Here is a 7,227-nt window from a genome sequence, read left to right as displayed (position 1 = left end):
TTTATTTATTTATTTTTTTTTAGAAACTTCTATTAAACACATTCTTACACAACCTTAAAATGCATTAAAATTATGACTTCAAGATGATACTATTTACCCCCCCCCCCCCAAAAAAAAAACCAAAAAAAAAAAAAAAAGTCAGGAATATACGATTTGAGTACATTTCTAAGTGTGTACAGCATAATAAACATTGTCCAATCAATAATGATAGTAATAATAGATGACAAACCAGAAAGCAAGCAAAGCAGATAATGGCAGTGTCAATGAGGCACATAAGTACAAATGCAAACGTCAGGGCTTACGAAGGCATCTAAAGTAGGAAAAGGACTGGGTGAAGAAAACAATCACTACAACATGATTGTAAACAAGACAACAATGTTTACCAAAAATAAAATAAAACAACACTGTGCACTGATATCTGCATTTTTGGCTCTATAAACACATCACCAACAACCATGCCCACTCAAAAATAACCATTTTTTTAATAAATAAACTCACTAACTCCCAGCAACCTTAATTATATTAGTTACTCTCGAATCTCCAGATTTTAAGTATCTATCTGGACTGAGTTTTTATACTATCTAGGGAAACTTTATTCATACATTAATATCCCAAGAGTTAGAGGGTTATAACAAATTGAAGTAACTATTTTGTATGCTTCTCAATTAAAATTTAAAGCCCTGACCGACCATATAAAAAGTTAAATTTTTTTTATACAGGAGAAAGTTATGTATCTCCAGTCATTTGAAAGGATTTTAGCTTTTCTAATCTACCTAATGGAGGAAAGGTATCTGTGCATTTTGAAATGGAATCGTTTCGGTCAGGGGTGGCGTCACCTTAAGGCAGGGTGGGCCCAGGACCATATTGACCTGAAAAAAAATATATATATAATAATTTAAAATTTCTTATTTGTCTACCTTTCAACAAAATTTAGGAACACCTTCAATTTTTTTATACTAATAAAATTAAATTTTGCTCTATAATTTGTTCTATATTCAATAGATGAATGGTTGATTAGTTGCATATATTGAAAGAAATGTAGCTTGTAATAGTGATAATAAGACTATCATGCAACGATTTCAAAATATAAAAATTCGTAGAAAGAAATTGTAAATTTTATGTGTTTGCGTATTTTTTATTGTTGTTATTGTCAATATATGAATTTCTCTTTTTATTATATTGTATAATTTATACTTCTTAAAGAACACATTAAGAAAAATTCTTCGAAACGCCACTAGTTGCGGTTATAGACAACTATATGTCTAACATATATCTCAAAAAGAAACTCCCAAATCCAAATCAGCCCAAAAGCAGTGCATAAATTATTTGAGTTTTAATATCGTATTCACAATCAATTTTACACTCATTTTTACCACCATTTCTTTTTTTAGAGAGTTTTAACTTATAACGTTCACTCCTGATGATAAGATTAAAATATCAATTAAAACTTTACCAATTAAGTTAACTGGAACCTACTTTACACAACTATTTTACATAACAAATTATAATTAATTATCCGTACTCTTTACATGGACTCGTTATAATTTTTTCACTGCTGACAGTCAATTACAGCGAATCGTTGTAAAATTAGCTGTAGTACTGCTATTTTTGCAAAGCTGGATTTGACTAGTTCATGGTCATGCATGTGGATGGGGTTTTGGAATTGTTTTCGTTTTTGGTTGTGAAAAAGATCTTGCAGCGCCGAGTATATATAATGCTGAATGTGGGCCGTTTTGTCGGATTTGGAAAAACGTGTTTTTTTTTTGGATGGATTCTTTTGTTGAGAATCTTTTTAGGATGGATTTCGGTTCACGTGTAACGTGTTTTAGATTTTTATTATATTTCTCAACAAAAAAAGAAAAAGAAAAAGAAAAAGAAGAGATGACTGGCGGGTTTTCATCATAATAAGTGATAAAATATTATACAAAACTTGGTTTATAGTTTATTACCAGCATTATGTAATTCTTTCTAATATTTTTTTAATAAATAAAATATTGCGTTATGGGTCACTGACTCACAGTGGATTTTGCGGTGGCGAATGTGGCTTAATAATAGGATCATAACTTATTACACAATTTTTATCATAATTTGTCAAGTGGCAAGTTGTGAGTGGTGAAAAAAAAATAATGAGTCCATGTGAGTCCACAATTTCATCACTCACAACTCACCACGTGGCAAATCATAGCAAAAATTATACAATAAATTGTGGACTTAGCATTACTTATACGGCAGCTACAGCTAATTGCTAAACAAAGTGATTAATTAGAAGGACAATAATGATATCTCTTTTTTACATTCATTTTCATGTTTTTTGGACTAGTGTTTTTTGCTAAATGTAAAACAAATATAAGAAAATATTTTTCCTTATTTGATCAAACATTAAAGGGAAGGGAAGTAGACTAAGAAAGGATTGTGTGATGAGCGAGATGAATGGGATTTCAATCCTAGGCCCCCCAAATTGGGTGGAAAATAGAGGAAGAGATGAGTTTTCAGTTAAGTTCCACATCAATTATCTAATAGCATTCCATTTGCTTCAGCATATATATATCTTAAAAGTCAGTTTATCAAAAAAAAAACATATCTTAAAACCGACGACATATTAGAGGCTATAAATATGAGATTTTTTTTTTTTTTCGAGAAAATATATATACGAGAACCTTGTTGTAAAAAAGTGGATATAAACTTTCAATAGCAAAATTACTGATTGTATCTTTTGGCAATAATAAAAGAAAGTGGATGAACAATTAAAAATAAAAGTTATACATACAGTTACTATTAGTTTTATTTGTTATATCTACTACGTTCCTTTTTATTTTATAACAATTCTGTCTTTATGTAACTCATTTTTTATGTTTTCCTTCTTTTTGAGTGTTTCTCTGTCGCTAGCGAAAGTTGGGTTCTCCCACTTCTCCTAGGCTGTAGAAGGTGCCGTCCCTCATTGTAGGAGTCTTGGTTCCTTAGAGTAACAAGTTTACTCTAAGGCTTTGGTGGTTTCTTCTTCTGTGGGTTTTGGGAAACACACTACTGCTTTTTCTTTTCTTTGAATGGAAGACCTCACTCGGCAATGGACGGGTTTGTCTCTCTCAAATCGAGAGGAACCAAAGTTTCGTCTAAACAATGACCTAGCTACTCCAGAGTTCTTCCTCGCAGCAAAATTTTTTACAAAGAGAGCCCTCNTTATTTATTAAAAAAATGGTTATTTTTGAGTGGGCATGGTTGTTGGTGATGTGTTTATAGAGCCAAAAATGCAGATATCAGTGCACAGTGTTGTTTTATTTTATTTTTGGTAAACATTGTTGTCTTGTTTACAATCATGTTGTAGTGATTGTTTTCTTCACCCAGTCCTTTTCCTACTTTAGATGCCTTCGTAAGCCCTGACGTTTGCATTTGTACTTATGTGCCTCATTGACACTGCCATTATCTGCTTTGCTTGCTTTCTGGTTTGTCATCTATTATTACTATCATTATTGATTGGACAATGTTTATTATGCTGTACACACTTAGAAATGTACTCAAATCGTATATTCCTGACTTTTTTTTTTTTTTTGGTTTTTTTTTGGGGGGGGGGGGTAAATAGTATCATCTTGAAGTCATAATTTTAATGCATTTTAAGGTTGTGTAAGAATGTGTTTAATAGAAGTTTCTAAAAAAAAATAAATAAATAAATAGAGGGTGTGTATTTATATTTTTTCTTATTTATTTATGGTTTTTGGTCAATTTTTTATTAAAATTTTTTTCTTTAAATAAAGTGAAATTGTGTACTAAACTACAAATATAATATAAAAGGTGTACAAATATGATAATTTTATGTATGTAAATCAATAAATTATTGACACATTTTCTTTATCCAAAAGTGTGTATTACAACACATAATTAAATAAATATTTATTATTTGCTTGACATGTAGCCTTGAGATACTCAAGAAGACCTTTTATTTATTTTTCAGTAATGATAGTTATTCACTATTGGACACTCGTCATATCCACTGGCACATAATGCGAAATCGTGTTGTGAAATCGTGTTTTTAAAACGTGACTTTAAAAAAGAGTGTATATCAAGTATGCAATAGCTAGCATGAAATAAGATTTTTTATTTATTTTTTTGACGAGGTTTAACATTTCTTTAATTACAGTGTTCGCTACTGACGAGGTTTAACTCACTTTCAAGTTCAAACTAAGATTATATATAATCGGGTTTTTTAAAAAAATAACTATAAATTTCAAACTATGTTATTAGTTAGGCAAGATTTGAAACATATTTGGTTTATAGCAATTCGACTTTTTTGGAATCGATTTCGCCCTTTGAAAATCCACTAGGAAATCGAGTTTCTAAAACTTGATTTTGGAAATCGAGTTTCTAACACTCAATTTCCTAGTGGATTTTCAAAGGGCAAAATCGACTCTAGAAAAGTCGAATTGCTATAAACCAAATATGTTTCAAACCTTACCTAACTAATAATATAGTTTGAGGGATTTTGTTATTTTTAATAAAATCCTATATAATCAATTATGCATGCCATAAAGTCGCTTATAGAATCTCTTGCGTAGTGAAGTGACAATAACTCAATCTTTGGAGGTAATGCTCTCATTGTCAGTTATGGCTTTCTTGTTCTTGTTTTTTCTTTTCAGTACTGGTTTATGTAAAAACTGGAACTACATTGCATAAGAGTAATTCTTAGTTACTCCCGGAGATGATTGGATTCATTTCTTGTCCTCTGTCTTCTTGTCAGCAAAAAATGGAAGATGATTGGATTTTCTTTCTCTTTTTTTCTCTGTTGTCTGTTCCTTGATAGAATTTAAATTAGCATTTGCAGAATAGAGATGGGTTTCTTTTCTTTCATGTATTGATGGGTTCAAACTTAAAATATTTGGTGTTGTATTATTTCTTTCCGGTTTGAATATGAGTATGGTTTTCTATTGTTGCAGGGAATTGAGTTAGCACAAAACTCTATCGAACACCCTATAGTTGTTTCTAGCAAAAGAAAATATGGGTTTGTAATGTGGCCTTGCAATTGAAGATTTGTGAAATAGGGACTGAATATGGCTTTTGAGCCGTTAATTTTGTATTGTCAGCCTGTGGCAAATGGGGTATGGACCAAAGCAGTAGATAGTGCTTTTGGCTCATACACACCTTGTGCAATTGACTCTCTAGTGATCTCCATTTCTCACTTGGTTCTCCTTGGCCTGTGCTCTTATCGGATATGGCTGATAAAGAACAATTCCAAAGCCATTTGGTATCGTTTGAGGTCAAATTATTACAATTACATGTTGGGATTGTTGGCTGGTTATTGCACTGCTGGACCTTTATTAAGGTTGATGATGGGGTTTTCAATCTTTAACCTGGATGGACAGACTGGTTTTGCTCCTTTTGAGGTGAGTTTTCATATTGTCTTAATAATGTTGCATATTATCTTCCTCATAACATGGCATTTTCAAATCTTGGCATGTTATGCAAAATTAAACGTATTTGAAATTTGATATCTTTAGCTTCAATTCATTGTGAAATGTAACCTGTACAATGTTAATTTGATAATTTTTATCTCTAATTCCGGCTGGAGGCAATTGTAATATTATGATAGTAACATGTTAAGTCGACTTGAATTTGCAAAATGATTTTTTTTTTTTTTTTTTTCTCTTGTAGAAAATTTCTTTGATCATTGAGGCCGCTGCTTGGTGCTCCATGCTGATAATGATTGGCCTGGAAACTAAATTTACATTCGGCAATTTCGGTGGTTTGTACGGTTTGCAGTCATCTATGTTTTGGTAGGGGATGCTGTGCTGCTCAATCTTATTCTTTCAGTGAGCAGTTACTACAGTAGGTTGGTTTTTCTTTCATTCATTAAGTGCAATCCTCACATAGAAAATTCGGAGTGGCCTCTGGTTTATTAAAGAAATGCTAGTTCCCTTTTCTTTCTTTTTTTTTTTTTTTTTTGGGGGGGGGGGGGGGTGGGGAGGTTTCTCAAGTGTCTTGAGAAAGTTGCATGTACGTGACCCTCTTGACAATTTGATTTTGAGGAATTATTTGAAATCAGCTGTGAATAATCTGTTATATATGGAAAATCCAGATTGATTTTAGAGTAAGAGAAGTAATGCTTAATGGATGGTTATTGTGTTAAAGTTGTCCAGAATAAATCAAAAATGTAAGAGTCAGGATTTGTACTAACAAAGCAGGGATAATCTGGGATTTCTCATTGTAAATCAAAGATCTGGAACAATATTCATGCATATATACCCTTGAAATATTTACTTAAAGGGACAAGAATTAAAAAAAAAAAACATTAGTAACAATTATAGTTGAATATCATGTTTAGCCCCTGACCATCAATTTGGCTACTTCCTCTTGTTAATTTCAGTGGTCAATGTTAATTCGCTAGAAACTTTAAATAACATAAAGTTATTTTTTAAGAGCTAATTAAATATAAACACACACACACAAACATTATGATTTTAATTTTGCACCTTTATGGCTTTATCACCTATCATTACTACAAAAATAACAATTTTCAGTTTGCACCCCAACAAGAATGCTAGCGGTTCCACTTAAGTAATCATTATGACTATTGCATATAGGATACATGTCTTATTGGTGGCACTGTTTTCTGGAGTGGGATAACTTTTATTCATGCTGGATGCCAATGCATACTTACAATTATATTTTAATCATGCAGATCTACACTGTATTTGTACTTAAGTACAGTTTGCTGCCAGGTTTGTTCCTTCTCTTTTACCGCCTCTAATGTTTGTAGGTCTATAACCTCTTCTTATGTTAGTTTTCATATGTGCTGTTTACCCTGTCGTAATTATAAATGGTCTGTGGATGAAGGCTAAGAATTGGCTGTCGAAGCTTTGTACAGATCTTAGGCTCTGTGTCAAGCAGTTAATAGTCACTTATCAATGCTTGGAAGGCTTCAGGGACATGGGCCTGGGACTAAAGAAATATATAAAGGAAGCAACTATATATCTTAATCTAAATATGAGCATAAAATGGATGATGATATTAAGATTTATAATGGAAAGTGTAAGCATGATTCGTAACAAGTGCATCAAAGTTGTATCTATTCCTTGCTATGCCCACTTTTAAAAATGAATTGTGAGAAAAATATTAGTGTGGCCATTTAGGTAGTCTTTCTGGTTCCTGAAGGAAGGCATTGGACAAAAATAACCATTTTTTTAATAAATAAACTCACTAACTCCCAGCAACCTTAATTATATTAGTTACTCTCGAATC

The 7,227-nt window shown here is 31.8% G+C and overlaps 1 long non-coding RNA gene across 2 annotated transcripts; it reads left to right on the top strand.

The window, feature by feature from the left end:
* The first annotated feature begins 4,488 nt into the window (after positions 1-4,488).
* LOC136069346 (uncharacterized) lies at positions 4,489-6,920 on the top strand. Of its 2 annotated transcripts, XR_010630590.1 has the most exons (4): positions 4,489-4,575; positions 4,926-5,372; positions 5,641-5,818; positions 6,668-6,908. It is a non-coding gene; the product is annotated as an uncharacterized LOC136069346 (long non-coding RNA). The 2 variants fall into 2 exon arrangements; XR_010630589.1 differs by lacking the exon at positions 4,489-4,575 and having other exon boundaries at positions 4,582-5,372; positions 6,668-6,920.
* Positions 6,921-7,227: the final 307 nt, after the last annotated feature.

Source organism: Quercus suber, unplaced genomic scaffold (genome assembly GCF_002906115.3).
Source record: "Quercus suber isolate HL8 unplaced genomic scaffold, Cork oak 2.0 scaffold_164, whole genome shotgun sequence".
In the NCBI taxonomy this organism is placed as follows: Eukaryota; Viridiplantae; Streptophyta; class Magnoliopsida; order Fagales; family Fagaceae; genus Quercus; species Quercus suber.
This window is presented reverse-complemented; position numbering and strand designations above follow the sequence as displayed.